This window comes from Lissotriton vulgaris, chromosome 11 (assembly GCF_964263255.1).
Source record: "Lissotriton vulgaris chromosome 11, aLisVul1.2, whole genome shotgun sequence".
In the NCBI taxonomy this organism is placed as follows: Eukaryota; Metazoa; Chordata; class Amphibia; order Caudata; family Salamandridae; genus Lissotriton; species Lissotriton vulgaris.
In genome coordinates, this window is record NC_141699.1 from 247,548,291 (window position 1) to 247,569,875 (window position 21,585).

The 21,585-nt window shown below is 43.8% G+C and overlaps 1 protein-coding gene across 2 annotated transcripts in view; it reads right to left on the reverse strand.

Annotated features, from left to right (window-relative positions):
* Positions 1-21,585, reverse strand: part of TTC28 (tetratricopeptide repeat domain 28) — a 1,842,918-nt gene that overhangs the window by 1,066,386 nt on the left and 754,947 nt on the right. The gene's annotated exons all lie outside the window — the stretch shown is intronic.

Sequence of the window (21,585 nt, forward strand, 5' to 3'; positions counted from 1 at the left end):
AACAGTAATCGAGAATCTTTTAACGGAAACTGTAAATGCTTCTCCTTAATTGCTTAAATATATACTAAAGTGAGGAATTCTCAAAGTCCTCCATCATAATAAAGTTGTTGTCCACTGAGGAAAAATTAAATGCTTTTAGTCAGGACCTTTTTGTTACATAATATTTCTTGGAATGCTAGAAACTAGTCACTTTGCCCAATACACATGCCCTCCACCACAGTCTTTCCAAGATATTGTGCTTGGTTTTTAATATTGAAGATGCCAGGGAACAGCTCAATTGAACAGTAATAGTCTCAGATTCTTTGAGAGTTCTCTGTTTGCCAAAACGTGTTTTACGGGGTAACGTTTCAATTTGTTCGGCTGTCCACTCCAACAGATCATTCCTCCAGGTGCTGGCTCCAGAAGCAAGTTAACAGACAGATGTTTGGAAATGGAAATATTTCTTTATTTATAGAGCAATGGAAATCCAACCTGATGACGTCGTTTTCATGTTTCCAATTGTGATAAATCCAAAGGGAAAAAGGAAAAAAATCACAAACACTATTAGGCAATGTATGGTTTAACTTCTGAACGAGCAGACCTCAAAGAGATACAGTCCAGCCATAGGCTAGCTTCTCCCACTTAACAGACCCTGCGGATATAAATGCTGTGCAAAAGGGTGAGGTGGACAATGACATAACGAGATTTTGAATAGTTCATTCCTTGATCTTTGCAACTGGCACATTGTCCAATGCTCATCAAAAAAGCAAGGTGACCTTTTAAAGGGGCCATCGTTTGCAGAGAAAGATCAGTTCTCTTTAGCCAGGCGTGCATCTCTAATAATCACAAGCAGTAGACCTTCCTGAATGATCCTTCCTTTGATGTCTGCATGGGTTTTGAGGGCCTACAGTGACATCACTCACCAGATTACCATTTTGATTGTGCATGTCATTGCCAAGAAGATGATATTTTGGTGCAGTGAGCATATTCCTACATTTCTTCTAGTAGCATCGATAATACCAATTATCGCTTCTAGCCCAAATTTCAACATGATATCATAAATGCATACGCCAAGGAACAAAAATGAGGAACTGAAATAGGGTGAGTTCTAGCACCCCTGTGGTTCAACTTATAAATCGCCAATGTGGACAGTAAAACTGCTAGAGGAAGAGCGTTTCCTCCCAAGCTACTGGCTAACGGACTTACAATTCTGAAGTATGCGGATGACACTCTGCTCTTAGAATGCACTAGGATAAGGCTCCAACATTCATTCGCTGCTCTAGATGATTGCTTATAGGGTTTGCAGGCATAGGGTGAAATTTCAAAGGAAGCAAGGCTGCGGCCATGGGAAGGAAAAGATACACAAATCTGGAAGGTGTGTTTTAAATGCGGTTGAACTTAAGCGTTTGGGGAGGGGATATGGCCGACCTCGTAGTTGGGGAACCAGGTTCGAGTCTCGGCAGGGATGCTCAACATCCTGTGATTCTGGGCAAATCACTCCCAGTGCCTAACAAAAAATGTATGTGTCAGTCTGTAACACAACTGGTGCTCATATAAAGGTCTCTGATACCTTCGGATCAAAGTTGCTCAATATAAACTCCCCCCACCCCATAAAAAGCGTTGCTGTAATACAATCAGTTGAGCACTTGGCTTAAAAAAAAGACAGTAATTTTTAAGCATTTGACCTTATTAAACTCTAGGTCCACCTCTATGAATTTCACTTTATTAGATTGTCTCGCTATTTGTTCACCCCTCTAAATGTTAACAGGGTCTAGCTCTAGCCCGTTCACACCAAGGGCTGGGATGATTTCCCAGAGAAATGTTCTAAATGGCGGTGCTTAGTGCAGTTTTATACTGTCAGATCTCTGCTTCGGCTCTGGAATGTGACGGCTCAGGCAAACAGGCTTGCATTCAGCAACATGAAAGAAACATGGACTTCAGAAGTGTACCTCTTTGGAAGCATGCTTCACGATTGAAGGGCGCCTCAAGGACCCTCAAAATCTTCTCTAGGAGAAACATTGTATAGCATTACGGGCCTCTGTTATTGGATGGCCAGTTTACATGGAGGGTGCCCTTTGAAAGTCCAACTGAAAAGGTTGTCAGTATCTTCACTTATTCAGTATGAGTCAATCATTACTGACAGATTGAAACAGACATCATTTGAATAGGACTATTTGAACTCAGTTGCAAAAACACAATCAGGGTTCGTTTTAGGATCTTGCAGTCTAGTGAAAGGCTGAAGTGTATTTGAAATAGTTCCCTGCCTTTAAAATGTAAATGTATTCACCTGAGGTTTGGGTTGATTAAACAGGGGTAACTGAAGGTGGTGAGGTTTGCTAGGCTAGACTGCTGCTTTTGCAGCTATAAATGGAATCTTTTGGCCATTGTTTTATGCATTTGGCCAATTTCGAATGACGACTGAAGGGTGTTGTTGAAAAGCATATTCATCAAGTGAGGGGTGTATATATATATATATATATGTATATATATATATGTATATATATATATATATATATATATATATATATATATATATATATATATATATATATATATATATATGATCAAGGGCTCCTGAAGCCCGAAACGCGTCTTGCTGGCTGTGAAAGAACAAAAATAAAACTTTACCTTGCCTGAATATGCTGTGGTCGGTCTGATTTCCTGCTTCGCCACACAAACGGAAGTGGTTGGAATTGCTGGTATATATATATATATACATACACACAAATATATATATATATACACACACATATATATACACACACATATATATATATGTTCTTATTTTATTGTTTTAATGTCTTCTTGTTATATCTCTATGAAATGGTCCATATATAATTGTTGTTTTTATGATTTTATGTTGCTGCTAAAATCGAATAAAGCTTTTTCTGATTCTGATTCTGAACACATCAGACTCTTCCTGCGCTCCTAAGAGCCCTGAAGGCCTGCGCTTTTTCTAACCTAGCTGTCTGATACAGCTAAGTTAGAGAATTTTAAAATGCACATGTCTGGCTGTCGGGCCCAAGATGGGTGTCCAAAGGGGCATGCGCCTTTTAAAGTGCACATCTCACTGCTGCTGCCACTCGGCAATGCTGACCCCGTCGTGAAACTTAGTTCAGGCCGGTTTGCTGAAAAATAAAACGGTATTAAAAGAAACTTTCTTACCATTTTATTTTTAAGCTCTGGGTAATGTGGGACGACGCTCCTCCGCTCAAATTAAGGAGCTGCTCCTGGTAAAGTCAATGGTATCCTGTATCCTTTCTTTTCAAACCCCCAAATCTTCCTATTCTTAATATTGTCCAGTAATCAAACGACTTACTTTTTGGGGCTTTAAGGACTCAGAAAAATCAGATGTATGATTGCCTGCCACAGTTTCTGTTGCTAGATCTGCTCCACATGCATAAAGCAGCGCAGACCGCTTCTTACACATTAAACATCTTGAGTTGTTAAGAAAAGTTGAAGAAGTTTGCATCCAGGAAGCTCAGTCGCTGAACCAGAAGTTTTATACCTACAAATGTTCCTTTTTTTCCAACCCTCCACTTTCCATTCAGTGTCACTACTTTACTTGTGTGCATCAGACTGAAAGTAATTCTACAAGATGCACAGCGGTCGGTAGGGACAGCAGAAGGCATTCTGGCAGGCCTGTGTCCCCGAGAGACTAGTCTGGCTGGGGCAACAGAAATCTTATGTCAAGCAGAATCTAACACACATCTTACTCTGCGGCAGCCATACCGGCCTTTCAGGCGCATCAGCCAACATGTTAGAAGCTGCAATACACTTCTAAATCCCAGAAGTGAAGGTAGAAAGAATACAATTCTATATTTGGGGCGCTCCTTTTTGTGCCAACTGAGAAACTCGTTTTGGAAGAAGGCGCGGCCTGTGCACATTAGAGCGGTGGGCGGTGTGTGAAGGAGTCGACAGACAACGATGAGGGAAAATTAAATATTTATTTAATTTCCCCTCGTCGTCTGTCGACTCCACCCCCACCCAGCCGCTGATGATAATCAAAAATTGTACCCTGTCTCAATATCAGAGGGGGATTTGGTTAAAGTAAAGCCAGGTAGAATTTCAAAAGGTCTTTCTAAATACAGGGGACCGGTTTTTGTTGAACAGGTCCATCCACACTATGTTGTGTTAAAAAATGGTGAAAAATTGAATTATAGAAGAATTGCTTTGTATCAGAAGGGAACTTCAAGGAATGTTGTGAAAAGTGACAATATTATGTGCAATAGTGGTTATATGTCATCAACACAAGATGATCTTGTTAATTTTAATTCTTCAAGGTGTAGGAGGGAGGAAGGTGATGGTGATGCTTCACATCATCTGAGTGGTTTAGACTCGCATACAGATTCACATGCAAATGATTTCTCGGTGTCTGACAATGTCAGGAGTGTAAGGTCTCGCCGACCTCCTGCTTATTTGAATTATTATTTGTGTTAGCCATTTTTATTGTTTCAGTGTCATTTAACTCCAAGGGAAGGAGATGTGTTGTAAATATCATTTTCTTTTGTCCACAGTTCTATTTAGCCCTTCCTTTATGTCTATCCTTAGATCCTTATTGTAGAACTCTGTAATGTTCTCTTGCTTGTCATCAGGGCTTGAGGGTTCCAGTTTGGTCAGTTAGAGTCTGGTCAGCTGGAGAGATGTGGCATTTTGTCTACTCTCCAATAAACTTATCTACTTACTTGCATGAAGTCTCCTAAAGCTTATTTCCGTTTACAACATTCCACCTTTGAGCAGGGAACTCCTGAGACATCAATCAATGTAGTGAAGGAAATCATGTCTAGCAGCTAAAATGACGACCGTATTACCTAGTAATGTAATGTCTTATCTAGGCTTTGGTGTTTGGAAAAATAATCATATGCCTCTGTACTTAAGAGAAAGAATTGTTGTTTGTTGTAGAATCCCAGTTTCCATCACTTCTTAACTTTTTTCTTATTTGGCTTCAAACAGAAGCCATAAACCATATATTTCTATGTACAGCACCTTCAGTGAACAAAGCTTGTGCTACATAAAAATATTCATTATTAAATGCTCCGCTGCTCCTGGAAGCCTGGCCTCTACAATATGAAATTTGTAAAATAATAAAGTGGTCCCTCTCGTTACCATGAAGGCAGTGTCTGCCTGAACAACAAGGCTGCAAGGCTCACCCATTAACCAACACGCCCTTCAGCACGTCCTGAAACATATACTTCAATATTAATGCTTGCTACTCTCTGTAACCTGGTAGGAGTGGAAAGGAGGGTAATCAGAGCAGATACGCTCACTCAAAAGAATGAGATCTGCATGGTTTAGCACATTTATCTGACCCACCCCCGAGGGAGAGCTCCATGGGAACACAGGAGGCAGCCGCTCTCCCATGCATCCACCTCACTCATCAGCGTAATCAATGACAAACAAGTGCGACTGCGGCAGGACCTCCTCCGACACATCCCTGGAGGCCGTCATTAGATGTTCATTGGGAATCCACAACCTGGCTGGATGAGCATTTCCGCATCACCCTAATCAGTCACCAAGAGCATGGACAGGTAATTTAAAGATGGCTCCCAGGGCAACCAGAGTGAAAAGGCAAAGCCTAGATTCATGATTCAAAACAAATAAGCATGAGGCGTACAGACGGAGAGTTCATAGAGCCATGCTACTGTTAGCTGTAACTGAAGTGAAAATTCCAACTATGGAACAGACCTACATGCAAAAAATACAACAAATCATGGCATCAAAGACATTAATGGGACCAGTCCACTAACACTGCACTGCAATTAGCCACTACTTTGGCACAATGGAAGAAATTAAAATCTTAACCCGCCTTTCCCTTAAATTGAGCCAAAGCCTGGCTTATCCATTTATTCATAGGGATCTCCATTTGCCACATCATGCAGCACTTGGCCTTGAACTCACAGCAAACTGGAGGATTCTGCCTGTCAAGACAGGTGTTGACTAGGCCACCAAGAACTTCTCGCCTTAAACAGAGAGGAGACAATGCAGGGGGCGCAACTCCTGCAATTCTGAGATTCACTCCATTGGTCGTGGGTCATCAAGGAATGGGTCTCTTAAAATAGACCCCGTTGTAGGAGGTGAACGCCCTGGGATGATATTATGCCCCACAAACTAAAGCCATCACCAAGACCCCCCAATCCAGAATCTGGTTCAATGACTGTCAATTGCAGAAGCATACCTCAACCATGCAAATGTAGTACACAAAGCCACTACAGGAGAATGTGATCACTTTCTGTAAGTACTTGAAAGGGAAACAGGGAAATGGAATTTTAAAGGGTCTCACACTTCCATGTGCCCATCATCATGCGCCAGAGACCCTGCTGAGGACTGGGGCATGTTCGACTCAGTACGCGACCGCACATTTCCTACAGGTGGCTTCTGTATTTGGAAACCTTGGAGGTTTGAAGAGCACCGTCTGATCTTTGAATAGCGAGAAGACATGCTCACCAGAGATGATCTGCCTTCATCTTACCCTCCACGAGCCTGCGTACTGAGAATCATTAGCATATAACCGGGCAGATGGTGGTGAGTTGGAGCCATGCGGTCCGGCACGAGGTCATTAGCATCACGCGCATCGCCCAGAGCAACACTGCGCTAATTGAGTCAGGGAAGCGCACGGGGTGGGCAAAAATACGCAACTACGATCACACTGAATCGCCTGGGTGATTATATTGTCACTGTAATTGGCGAGAGAAGGCACTGATGAACTGACTGTAAAGATATTAATTGCCTTCCCCAATTACTTGTAAACAGCATTGTTACAAAATCACACTAGGCGGTGTGCAGCTATTTCAGCAATTAAACTTCCGGTGGCTCATTTTACTATTCTAAATAGAGCATTCAGGAACAATCAATGACCAGCCATTGAGAGGGAGAGAAAAGCTCTTCAGATACACAAAGTCAAGAGTCTACATGGAAGGAGCCGAAGAGAAGGGTCCACAAAAGGTGGTAATTGGACCACCTGAGCACTTCTGTCTGATTATGCCAATGCATCTTTTGACCATGTAAGGGAGGAGGGAAGCTTGGCAGCTTTCAACAAGGCTCAGTGGCTGGTGCCTGGCAGAAAACAGAAGGAAGCCACCGTGCAATTAACTGATAGGAAAATGCTGAGAGGTGAGAACTGAAAACGACACCAAATTAAGCACACTATCATATCTGACCTCATTCTCGAACAGTTGACCTGCTCCCAGTTTCCAATGGCTGAGTCTCTGTATAATTAGATTTCAGGAGGGCAGCCAGACAGCAGAGTGGTCTGCTAAAGGACCGTAAGAGGATTGTGGTACACTGCTAGTTTTGTGCAGTATATTAAGGTTCGTAGAGTTTTATTTTTATGCAACCAAAGCAATTTATTTTGTACTCTGAATTTATATTTAAAAATAGAAAAATGCATAATTGAACTTTCTTCTGAGTTTCCCTCCATGTTATCAATCACAGCCGAAAGACCAATAGCCGTGGGTATTGACAGGTTGTAAATGTTACAGATTTATATCACAATGAGACTTAAGTAACTGCAAAACTGCGCATCTGTTAGTTTTACCGTGCAAATGGTTCGAGGGAAGTATGTTGCTTATTGTACATGGTTACTTATCCCACTGGGATTGAAATGTGACTGCACAGTCATCGTTAACTAAATAAGAAACCTATGTTATTTTCAGCTTCCTTCGAGGACCAGAGAAGAGATGTGGAAAAACACCAATAAGATAAAAAAAATATATCTTAGTACAAACATGTAAAAAAAAACACAGGGTCGGAAAGACTAAGCCAGATATGGTCGCTTAGTGGACTAATGTGTCCACTTTAGGGGCCTGTGTTTGGCCTCATGGTCACAGGTTCAAATCCTGCAGGACCACTCAGCCTTTCATCCTTCCGAGGTCGATACAATGAGCGCCATTGAGTTGGGTAACAATAAACATCTGTTATTCAGCGCCAAGATGCCTGTGGGTGAACGTGTGCTTTACATATACTTATGTTAGTGTTATCCAATTTTAACCAAACAACTTGATGGGTTTCAATGACAAGCAATAAATATAAATTGTTGGGTGTGTGGTAGGTGGTTTCTCAAGCCCAAAGGATAGCACTGTACCCCCTTCAGCCCAGTTTCACTTTGTCGATAATGAGGGTTTGGTTCACCTTTCAGTGTTTCTGTCCGGTAGAAAGAGAAGAGGGACACACACGGAAGGGATATTCAGTGCAATACAGTACCTTACTCTATGACTTTAGCTCTTTCTTTTGGATTTTTTAATTTTTTATTTATTTATCTCAAGGAGTAAATATATAAGCCATACATCAAAAGAAAGATTTATAGCTATACATTGTGCAAATAACATTGAAGGAGATAATCAAAAGAAAAGGAAAAGAGAGACTTTAGCATATTAAATCGAATGTTCAACATGGTCTTAGCCAATCAGTGAGCTTAGCATGGTGGTTAAAGATTACGTTAATTGCCTACACTTGAAGCCTACAGAGACGCTAGGAAATGGCTGATGGTTTAGGCAAGTAGAGCTACTGAGGTCTAAAGAGAGAAAGAGAGACAGACCAGGGCTAAACGGAGAGTAGCAGGTAAGAGGTAGTGGGGCGAAACAGGATGGGAAGAGAGTCCAGGTCAGGGAGAGCAATGAGAAGCAGAGTGGAAGAGGCAGGGGTGGACTGGTGAAAAGAGGAGGACGGGGATGTATCAGGGAGAGGAAATAAAGTGTAAACGAAAAGCCTCCGTCAGACGTAGACCGGGGTAATCAGAGTGGGCTGAGAGAAAGTGGATACATATAAGGAGCAGGGCAAGCAAAAAGACTATGGGTGGGCGTAGTTCGCGAAGTAGCGCTACGCGAAGCTACGCGAAGTGCAGTTCGCAAACTTCACGTAGCACTACGCGAGCTGCGTAGTAGCATGTTCGCACTGTGCAAGATGCGTTTTCAATGATTGCACAGTGCGGACAAGCATCCGACACTGTGCAATCATTGAAAACAGCATCTTGCACAGTGCGAGCTGTAGTTTTCTGCTGCTCGAGTAGATTTTTACTCGAGCGGCAGCTTTCTCAACGCGAACTGGTAGTTTCTCATCGCGAGCGGTCGCGAGCATGCGCAACCACTTGCAATGAGAAACCTGACCTCCCTGCGTTGAGAATCTCGCTGGGATGTCATTTTGCTTGCTCGCGGTCGCGAACATGACGTTGAGGACCACGAACAAGCAAAAAATGACCGCTGCACTATGCTACGCGGCACTATGTATGTTCGCACTGTGCTACGTGCAGCTCGCGTAATGCGAAGTTGCGCAAACTTCGCAAACTACGCGAGCGGAGCGTAGTGCTTCACCCAGGGTTAAAAAAGACCGCTTCTTTAGCAGAAATTATTAATAGTTATAATGGAAGATTCGTCAGGGCTAGCTCAACAAACCACCACATCTTGGCTTGAACTTTCTTGCACCTTATGATGAGGACAATCAATTGTAGCAGGACGACAGCTCATTAGTGCACCAAACATAGTCATAATGATTCACACTATGATCAGCGGCAGCTCCTCCGCTACGGCGCAGGATGGCCAAAGGAAAAATAAAATGATAATAACTCTACGTTATTATCATTTTATTTTTCCGTAATGCAGCAGTTTTACAGCATGGGCGGGGCTAGGCCTTCGTCACAGCCAGCAATGAGTGGAGTGGTGGGCACTTAAGTGAGCATGACGGTTTGGTCGGAGCTCTCAGGCCGGCCAAACAGTCATGCGCACTTTGCATGTTCTCCACAATGGCAGCATTACAGTCTGGGGGGAGAACATGCCCAGAGCCCCCAGTCCCTCTCTGAGAGCCGAACCACAGTGCTCAGACCAATGACAATGCTGCTCTAAGGCAGCGTTGTGATTGGTTAGGGGAGTCTGAGAGTCTGGGTGCTTCCAGAAGCCAGGAGTCGAGGGAAAATGGTGGAGAAGCAGCGGTCGGCGTTCCAAAGGTACGTTTTCTTTTCTTTTTATGTTTGTTTTTTTCTAACCCCACCTCAGCCGTCCCCAACCGTTGTTCCGTAGCAGCCCCACTGACTATGAAGGCAGCATCTTTACGTCATCAAACATGAAAACAGAGATAGGACTATCAAGTCAGCTTGATATAAGGGCTATCTATTGCTGGTCCACAAGGACTGAACTCACGCCAGGTTTTCAAATTAATGGCATGAGATCAATTTACATACAATGTACCTAAATTTGAATCACTTATGTAGCGAATATCTTTACAGAAAGGCACAACCTTCAAGTGACATGGCATGAATTTCGCTTCCTGGAACCATGCCTGCCGCTTAGAACAAAAAGAAATGTAAGCTCTAAGTGCCACCATGGCATCTGGCCTAGCTGTCTGTACTATTTCTTCAAGCCCTGCATTTGCTGCTGGGAGTTAATGGAGATATATTCTCACTGACATACAACCATGGAAATGTGAAGGTGATGATAGTGATATCATTGCCGTGGTAGGTCAATAATGGAATCATTATGCCAGGATCATGTTGATGAAAGATGAACGATAAAGGTTTATGTCACTGATGACTTTATAATCAAAATACCACAGGAATGATTGAGGAAACCATGATGAGGGTTGATTTTGATAGCAGTAATGTGGGAACAGATGCTGCCACCGATAGTCGTAAAGTGATGTATGGGAACGGTGAGGGCACTAAGATTATTATTAAGGACTGATCATTTCCATTATCGATGTACGATGAAGTATAGCACCAGGAACAATGTTATAACTGAAGTATGTGATCACTAACCTAACTATCTTGAAGAAGCAGACAACGACCTAGGTGTGGTGTGATGTAACTGAGATATAAGATAACTGATTGACGACAGCTTGCAAGGGATCATGTCTCTAACAGGGATGTGGCAAATAATTATGTCACATATGGTAGTATATAACAGATGAGATAATACTATCAGTAGTCTTCCGGTGGGTGATGCCACTGATGGTTATGCAATGGCGGTATGATGCCCCCGAAGGAGTGCAATGGAGGTGCACCTGGTATGTTACTACCTTCCACAGAGCTACCACCCTTAAAAAGAGGCGGCCCATAAATCTCCTAATTTGCTGAACTAACATGCCTCTGCCCATGATCTGTACCAAGATCAGTGTTGCAGCTGCAAAATGCTTTTTAGGAATTGGTCCTTGGGAATACCAAGGTATCAATACTAAGTATCCAATTAAATGAGTCCCACCCACACACAAGTTCCCTATTAGATCCGCGCCTGCTATCTTCCCCCTTCAATAAATGAGCGGCTTAAAGTTCGATGACACAGGAGTGGTCGATAAACTTCAAAATCTTCTAAGCAATGGCATGGCACCGCCCAATGATCTGCGGCTGACTCCACAGGACAGAAGAACCCGCCAGACAGGTAGACCTCGACCGCTGGTCAGTACATCAAAGGCGCCTCCCGCCAGCTTCTCCAAATAGGTTTAATATTTAGACAGAAAGAATGCGACCCCTGGGATTTCCACCTCATGGGCAATGAGAAAAATAATGGCTGCAGAGCGCCATTAAAAAACAGCTCTTTCTTGGCTCCGGAAAAATCAATACACATTGAATCCTGGCGCCCGCTTGCAATGGTTTTCTGTTCTAACATGTTTACTCCGACTAATAATCTATTATAGAATGTACCCCAAAATAAATATATTTTAAAAGACCAGTAAAAAAGAGATGATGTGATACTGAAATTAAAACATAGATCACTCAGAAGAGCTGAGGTAGGTTGAAGCATTTAAAGGACCTTATTATCCCAGACACATTTCTTCGAGTATATCGATTTTGATATGTTGAACAAAAGGTTGTAAATGTTACAGGTTTCTATCACAATATAATTTTTTGCTAATTGATGAACACATTGTTATTTTTCCTCGAAAAAGCGTCAAAATATTTCATTAGATAATATAACAATACGAAACTGAGAAATATTTAATGATTACTTTTAAGATTTTATTTATTTCTCCAATATTATAGGGTAGAGGATACAAATGCATCTAATCATAATGAAAATGAACTGTTAGGGCAGAGAAGCAGTTAACATAACTTTTACGAGATTTTATTATATATTGAAGATTTTAAGGTGTAACTTAAAGGAGTCATCCACCGAATGATGTCACAATACAGCTGAAAACAACATCTGTCTTTCAAAAAATATAATGAAACAAACAAACGTGCTAGAATGCCCATGGTTGATGAGTGTTATTTATGGACTTGTGTTAATTGGTATCATTAGATGAATTTCAGATTTTTATTACTGAACCTGAGAATACTAAACACTTACTGGTGGGCACAGCACATAACATACAGATGTTACAAACCTATAGTATAAAGTTAATACCAGTTGCGTAAGAAGAGGGTCATGGACTCAAATTTCAAGGAAGTAAAAAGGCCTCGCTGTACACCCAGGTTGGTATTGATAGACAGCCATAATTGGGGTACATGGGGCCCCTCGCGACTTTGGGCTCTGGTGCCATTGCGCCTGCTGCACTATTGACAATTCTGGTAAACTCTTCTTCAGGAAACGTATAGGGAGTGACCTAATGGCAAAAGGCTGGTTTCCCTGGAGCTCCTCCAATGCTTGCACCATTCCAGAGAAGAAGCGCACAGCATACTATGCAGTTATTTCTTTTTTTTACATATTAACAATACTGTTTATTACAATTTGAGGCACAGGGAATAACTTTCACAGAACCATATGATTTTATGGTCATTTGCTGCTGCTATGTTTAAAACACAGATCTACATTTTACGATGTCCGCAACCTGACCACCAGACATGGACTCGAACAAAGCCAATGGAATTATGCAGCAGGTTAGGACAAAATTATGCAGCAGAATTAACAAAATTATGTGGCAAGAAAAGGCAAATTATGTGTAGGAGTACCTCATTGTTTTGTCATTTTAACACTTTCAACCCTATCTGGGCAAATGTTTCACCTAATTAGTACCAGTCTTACACCCAAATACAGCAATAAGCAACAAAAAGATGACCAGTCAACCTTTTGCGAAGAGCCTTCCACTAAGCAGCAACACATTTTGCAGTATTTTTTTAAACTTTTGATCCTTTTTTATAATCTAAAGATTATGCAGCAACAGCTGACTAGGCTACAAACAGTCATGTATGATGCAGCCAGATTGGTCTTTAAAAAACCGAGGCGGACACACGTTACATCTCTGTTGCGCAAGCTACACTGGCTGCCAATCAGACAAAGAAAAATGTTTAAGGGACTTTGTATCACACATAAAGCCCTATATGGATATGCGCCAAGTTATGTCAAAGCGCGTTTGGTTCCATATGTCCCGAGTAGGGCTCTCCGCTCAACAGACGGCACCCTTCTGGTCTGCCCCCGCTTCAGACTATCAACTATGGGCGGGCGGGCTTTCTCAAATGCGATCCCAGTGGCCTGGAACAACTTGCCAATACATCTGCGCAAGGAACCAAGCCTCCTGCCGTTCAGGAAGATGCTCAAAACTGTGCTCTCCCGGGAGGCTTGGGGCTCGTCCTAATGTGCTCTGGCCCGGTGAATATTTAATGTGTACTTCTGGACAAGCGCTTAGAGACCTCTGGGTGATAAGGCACTATACAAAGCTAAATAAATAAATAAATAAATGCAGCAGATTGCAGGATTATGCTGCAAATGCGGCAAATGCATAATTATGTGGAAATTGGTACAGCCGCAAAAACATAATGTCAGTGGCCTGATTTACACCAAATAATATTCACATGGGTAGTCCAGAAGTTTTTGGGCAGTGAGGGGGTGGGTTGGGATTTAGCTGAGTGGGTTTTACCATTTGAAGACTACACTGTCACTGTGTAATTTTGCTCTTTGTCTATTATGTTACAATTGTTCCTATACCCCACAAATACATTTATAAAAAGAATCACATGAACATTTCTACAAGTAGGTCGTTTTTTGTGACCCTCAAAGCGTATCTATACTTATGTATGTTGTTTGTTTTGGTTCAGTAACTGGTATACTTCACATGCACTTTAATCTCTAAACCAGTAAACTAAGCCGGTGCTGCTAAAATGGTATTCAACGTTCTGGCCACAGGTTTGCAACAGGGAAGGGCAAGTTCAGCCAGACATTCTCTTCAAGTCGATAAATGAGAACCACTAAATTTAGTACCAGCACCAGATGTTATTTACCGTCTATGAAACTTCAAAACTGAAGTAGCAGGTAGTATACGAAAAAAGCTATAATACTCCCTTGGACAACAAGGCATTAAAGCACGGACAGGAATCTGAAAGAAAAATGCTTCAAAATGTAACTCTTTTGAAAATCCTGCTGAACAAGGTTCAGAAGGAAAATATGAAGATAGTTTAAAGGTCAAACTTCCTCCACAGGGGAAGAAAACTGAACTATGCTTCTAGACAAACTCTGGGGGCTTCACCTTTAATAGAAAAGTCTGCCAGGTGAAAACAGAGCAGTGGAGCGGACACACTAGAAGTGGTAGATAAAACAGCATGCTTTATAAAAAAAAGTCTTTCAAACTTATCATAGAAATAATATTGCATTCCACTCCAGGCTGAAAACAAAGGTGGGTATCAACAGGGTTGTGGCAGCACAGTGATACACAACGTCTTCCTCAGGAGTCAAAAGAAACATGTTCCTCATGCGGAATGAGAAATTACATTTCTGAAATATTGAGCAAGCCTCCGATGAGGAACAATCATGCTTTTATGACAGTCTTAATTCTTGTAAATATTCCTGTTTTCTTCTGTCCCTTTTAGCACATCAAACCACCACTGGAGAGCAGGACTTATGATGTTGTCTCGAGATGTACCATTCAAAGATACTCTTAAGGTAGTATAAAACAAATTATTATAAATGAAATGCTACAGCATTATGTGTTTCCTATGTGGAGTGTTTGTGCTGGCAAATTCAAATTAAGGTAAGGATTTGATGACAGAGAAATGAATTTACGATTAATCATAAATCCATCTACTAACCCTTAATCAGAGAATTTCCATAGGGATATCACATTTAATTCATTTTATTATGTGTTTTATTTAGACAGCTTCGTTTTAGTCAGGTCACTTAAGAGCCAAGTTGCTTCCAGATGACCACAGGACTTACAAGCCTTACTCTCAGTCAAATTGTCAATTACAAGATCCATGCACCTTTCCTGACTCCAGGGGACGTGGATAAAACATGGCGAGATTTTTTCCTCTTCCTGACATTAATGGGCGAGAGGGTTGGGCATGGCAAATGTTCATACCTGGCCAAAGTCAATGATGATACAATGTCTTCATGTGACCTTGTACAATGGACATTTTAATCACAGGTGTCCAAATGTGCTCCACAAAAGCCTGAACCATGATTGAACTTCAAGATAACCACATGAGATAAATGTAAAAGGAACAAATGTAAATTGGAAATAAAGAGAATATCCATAAAAATATGATCTGACTTAATTTGCTCCAGGGGATGGCAGTGCTGGGCACTTGTACTTATTTTCAGGACCAGGCCTTATTTGGTCACGGTCATGTTAACCTGAAAATACCTGAGAGGGCAGAGACGATCCCCGTCTTATTTACTGACATCATTGCTCGGCAACAGCTGAAAGCGTAGCCCCAGGTCGACAGCAAAGTAGCAGCGTGGTTTATTCACTTATGGCGGATTACAACCAGAGTCCCATAATCCAACACGGCTATGTAAATGTTTGTCGTGAGCCTCAGCAGTGCCTAAACATTGAACTATTTGCGTGCTTAGCAGTATCATGACTGAACGAGGAGTCGTCAGTGGCTGCCAAGAGCGTAATGTCAAACAGCTGCCCAGACCCTTTCCAACACTGACATAAACGCTGTAATGGATCCAACAGAACAGAGTCCTATTTCTGTTTCTGTCAGAGAAAAGCTCAATACATTTTTCCATTAGGGAAAAAAACAGGGCATAACAACAGTGGAATGTTTGGTAACAAGTCTCTAAACATTGTACAGTGGGCCTGACTGATCAAAGGGATTTCCCACTGTAGGGCATATGGTAACAACCATCAACAAATGCAACAGTATAGAGTGTATGAATAAATCATATGCAAGGAATGGAAACGATGAAAAAAATGAAGACATTTAAAATGTAAGTGTATATTTAGCTTTAAATTCAGGGTCTTATTCCAAAAGCTTACAAGCTGGGTAGAAATGTAAACTCATATAAAAGAAGTTAAAGTGATTTGCCCAGGGTCATTCAATTTGGTAAAAATGGATGAACCAGGAATGAGAATTAGGTCTGCTAGGTTGTCCCTTAGGCATACTGTCAGGTGGGATTTCTAGTTCAATGTTTAAGATGCCACCCAGGCAGACTATGAAAGCCATGGCTACCTGGTGGACAATGGCACACTATGGCAAGCCAGTTGGCTTTTTTAGCATTGTTTCCAGTGAACACACTCCATACGAACTCGCAAACATATTTCCATCGCAGGTAGTGGCACGCCTACTGTCGGTCTCAGCATGGAGCAGGCAATTAAACTTACCTGTCCTAGTGCCAATATACCTCCATTCATTCACATGTCATCCTCCAACTTAACTACTGCAGAGCCTAGCCTGCATGTAAAGACTCCCTCTATTGGTCTGGGTGAAACCCTACTACAATTTAAGCTCCTAATATTCTCACTTAAATAAACACACCTGCGGAAGTGCTTTTATCCCAACTGCACAGAAGAAAGCGGCTAAACATCTCTTATCCTCGCGAGACTGTCCATCGGCCTCGTAATTTCGGCATTCATGGCTCTTGTTCACAAAGCCATTTTGGAGTGAGTAAAGTAGCATTGCTGTAGTACTTTTGTATGTACACTTACATGCCTCTGTGGATTTATATTATGAATAAAATGGGAATATTCAGGAGATATTCATATACAATTGGCGCAAATGGAACGAACTGTGCCCTGTTTGCACTTTTAGTAATAAAGAGTTGGATGTACAGGAGCGGATTCACAAAGGCATGTAAGAGTATGTAAAATAGTACTACTTCCCACACTTACAAATTAATGTTTGAACCGGCCATCAGTCCCAGATTCAAACTTTCAGTAACCTAGGCATGGTCTACAGACATGCACATCCCAATGCTTTAGAAAACCTGTGTGCCCCCAAACTGTATAGATTGTATCTACTTCAGTAGACGAATGTATTGAGAGTTTTTAGCTTTTGTAAGATACTGACACATGCATCTGCTGTACATGACCTCATGTACTCCAGGTAGACTTGAGAAACATCTGCCCCTAAACCATCCACTGTTTCCTGAAATAAGGTAGGCACCAAACTACGCAAATAAAAAAGAAAAAGAAACATGTCTGCATTAATTAGCATATGCACCCTGCAACGACAGCGATAGCTACACAAATCTCCCCTACCATGTTTCAGCAGAGAGATTCCGCATGCACGTGACAGCTTCATGTGGCGCCTCACTGCCTAACTTCAAAGCGCGCCATCATTTCCGCCTCAGAGACCTGACCACACAGAATCTCAAAGAGCAGGGGTTTCAGAAGAAGGGATACTGAGAAGAGATTAAACTGTTAACACGAGTCACGCATGCTAAATGTACTGGAAATCATTCAATGGCTCAGAGACCAGCGAAGACAAAGCAGTCCCTCTGCATGAGGCCACCATAAAGTAGAAATCAGACTAAGGTAAATTAAAATTCATTTATCCTGTGATACATCTAATGCTTGCCAGAAAGAGGGCTATACCAGTATCTAGGCTTGAACATTACGTCACTGAGAACGCTGAAAATACCATTGCTCTTTTAAGGAAATATCACTATTAATTTATGGCACTCGTTAAGTATTGTGCAACATCATTATTTTCTGTCAAACATCAGCAGCAAAAGAAAAGAATATATTTGAAATCATGGTCTAAACAACAGAAGCCACCTTCAGGCTTTAGAGGAGCGGCGGCTCCTCAGCTAAGGTGGAGGACCGTCGCCCGCTGCTCTCAGGCCCGGACTGGCCGTTGCGGGCACCGGGCAATCCCCCGGTGGGCCGCAAGGGTGGGGGCCGGTTTTGGGCCCCTAGGGGCCGTTTTTGTTAAAGGGCCGCAAAACCGGCCCTGTAACAAAATCGGCCGAGACACGGCCCTGACAAAGAGCTTGATCACCCCGCTCCCCCTCCCCTCCCCAGGGGGGGTGAGGGGGGGCCGGCCGAGCACTTTGCCAGGGCCGGGTTTCGTTCCCAGTCCGGCCCTGGCTGCTCTGCGACCAGTTTAAAAAAGAAAACTAAAATGCTAATAACTAACATTATTATTTTAGTTTTCCTTCCTGCTTAGGTGCAGGGCGGTTGGGGTGGGGTGGCCAGAGCAGCGGCCAGGAGGAGGAGTGTTAAGCACATTCTAAAGTGTGCAGGACTGTTTGGCCGGGCCCTCATGGGCTGGCCAAACAGTCATGACCACTTTGCATGTTCCCCACAGGCAGTGGTCGAAGTGGGAAATAAAAAGTAGGGGAACTGTGGGTGGAGAATCAGGGGGCAGGAATAACCAAAGATTGAAACAGTGGGCGGAGTCAGGGGTGTGGCTAGAAATAGCAAAGCATACCAATTTTTAGTACGTTTAGCATTTCACTGACCAGTTACAGCTTATAACGTTATTTAAATAAAACAATGGATAAACATGTTTATTTCAGGTTTAATTCAGGAAAAAGCAAACACTTATAGGGAATACAGGTTTATGTAAAGCGTGTGAAATATAAGCAGGAACAACATGTTACTTTAACCCTTTTGTTGCTGCAGTCGGCACACAAGGTGCCCCATGCATAGCCCGGTTCAAACCAGTTACTGGGGCACTCCAGCCCCAGCTGTGGTGCGAAACTGGACAAAGGGAAAGGGGTGTAACCAGGGCCGGTTCTAGGATTTACGAGACCCTGGGTTAAAATGGAATGTGCGAGGCCACTCTAACGTAGATAAGTGGCCCCTTTAAGGAGACCAATCACAGACACTGTGAGAGGCCCATTGTCCAGCATTTTGCCCCCCCCCCCACAGTCATTTCTAACACCTTCAGTCTGACAGGTGTGAGTATTGCTTGTGGGCTAAAAGTTAAAACTATGGGGGTGCCAAAATGCTGGACAATGGGCCTCCCACGGTGTCTTTGAATGGGTCTCTTTGCAATTGAAGGGGGCGTCTCCCTCCCCTATGCCTCAAGACACCATCCCTGGGGGGCCCCTCTGAAGGACCTTAAATGCAAGGCGACACCTTTCTCTGAAATGGATCGCCAGGGAAACAACAGGACACACCACCAGTGCATGGCCCCATGCTGGTGGGCTGAGTGCGAGGCCCTGGGCAGCTGCCCACACTGCCCTTGCCTAGCGCCGGCCCTGAGTGTAACCACCCCCTTCCCAGGTTCCACTCATAGGAGGGACCTAGCAAGTAATCCAGCCCCTTAGTTTAGTATAAAGTTAGGAGCTGTGTATAGAGACTTTAGATTTATCCTGGAAAGAAACTCTGAAACTAAACTCTTGGACCTTCGACGTTCCATATCGACTGGAAGACTGAAGACATCTCCCTTGTGGTCAAGGGGTGACCACCCTGTGCAAACACGCACCAACAGTAACTTGCCAGATTGCTTTGTCGACGCTCCCGCTGGAACCCGAAGACTTAGCAATGCAGGAACTGGACTTCCAGACTTCTGACTCCGACTCACATCCACAGCAAAGCTGAGACCCGTGGCGGACACGAGAGACGTGGGACCGGACATCCTGGACTACCTGATTTTTGCTACCTGTGCAGCTTCTGAGGTACCCTTGAAGTTGTGCATTGGGGTTTGAGAGGCCCCAGACCTGAGCAGCATTTGCACCGAAGCTCAGCCCTCCACACTCTACGAGTGCTGCGTGGGGCCTGCGCCTGCATTTCCACTCAATACGTCTTTGCGGTTGCTAGCCCGTTGGCTTATAGGCCCTCTGAAGACATCTTTGTAAAACTACACCGCTTTCCTGGTTGCTCCGGGCTTGCTCCAGCTTCTCTGTGAAGGAGAAGCTCCCCAGACTTGCTGGTCTGAACTAAAGCCAATCTTCCCATCCTGCGTGGATTGCATTTGCCAAGGTTTGTTGGGTCCAATCCAGATACCGACACCGCCAACAACTAGATCCGTCATGGGACAGCTCGACTCCTGCACCTGGTCACTGGCTAGTGACCCAGACTCCGTCCCCACTGCTTTCAGGTTTTTCTCGACTGTGATCCGGCCTTGGATCCACCCGGACACTTTTCTCCTGGTCGCCTGCAGCACTTTCTTGCAGCTCTCCATAGGAGACAGCGACGAAACCCGACACGAAAGAACACCTATGCACCCGGCTTCCCTGGGTGAGGTAACTTGAGTAATCCGGTTCTCCAGTGGGTATTAACTATCCAAGTGTCCTAGTTTAACATGGTTTTCCCGTAGTCCTTCCGGAAGGTCCCACATCTACTACTTCGTAACTTTTACGTTCCCATTGAAACTCTATGGTAACCTGCATATGTGTTTAGACACTGCACACGCGTCCTGTGGGCCTCCTACTTCCAATCCCTTGGTTGCTCAGTGTAGCCCCAGCAAATTCCTAGGCCCTAGGCCTACTCACCTTTCCTGAAGTGGTTCTTATACCACTTATTCAGTATATGGTTGGTGAGGCCCCTAGAGCAGAATTGTATTTGTGCAACTTATAGTATGGTTATTGAGCAACTTGTGCTGTATCTCGAACTGTGACCTCATAAAGAGTGCAGAGGGGTTGTGTTAGTGATAAATACATATATATTTGATATATACCTTGTGTGGTGTCCTTTCATTTGGTATTATATATGGTAAAACAGCTGGCTTCATATGCTCTCTGAAGTTTAAGCCTAAGACTGCCTTGTCCATGCTACCACTAGGATAGCTGGTCTATAAGGTTGACTTTACAACCGTCACCATAAGGGTTGTTTGGACTGGTGCAAGGTGCCCATTAGAATAGTGGACATCATGTACCAGGCCAACTTCTCACACTCCCCTGTTCACTACTCCTGCCCAGTTCACTACACCTGCCCCGTCCACTGCTCCTGCCCCGTCCACTGCTCCTGCCCCGTCCACTGCTCCTGCCCCGTCCACTGCTCCTGCCCCATCCACTGCTCCTGCCCCATCCACTGCTCCTGCCCCGTCCACTGCTCCTGCCCCGTCCACTGCTCCTGCCCCGTCCACTGCTCCTGCCCCGTCCACTGCTCCTGCCCCGTCCACTGCTCCTGCCCCGTCCACTGCTCCTGCCCCGTTCACTGCTCCTGCTCCGTTCACTGCTCCTGCCCCGTTCACCGCTCCTGCCCAGTCACGTCACCTGCCCGTCACCTCACCTGCCCGTCACCTCACCTGCCAGTCACCTCACCTGCCAGTCACCTCACCTGCCAGTCACTTCTTCTGCCCGGTCACTTCTTCTGCCCGGTCACTTCTTCTGCCCGGTCACTTCTCCAGCCCATCACTTCTCCAGCCCATCACTTCTCCTGCCCATCATGTCACCTGCCCGTCATGTCACCTGCCCGTCATGTCACCTGCCCGTCATGTCACCTGCCCGTCACGTCACCTGCCCGTCACGTCACCTGCCCGTCACGTCACCTGCCCGTCACGTCACCTGCCCGTCACGTCACCTGCCCTGTTGCCTCTCATTCCCCGTCACTTCTCATTCCCCGTCACTTCTCCTG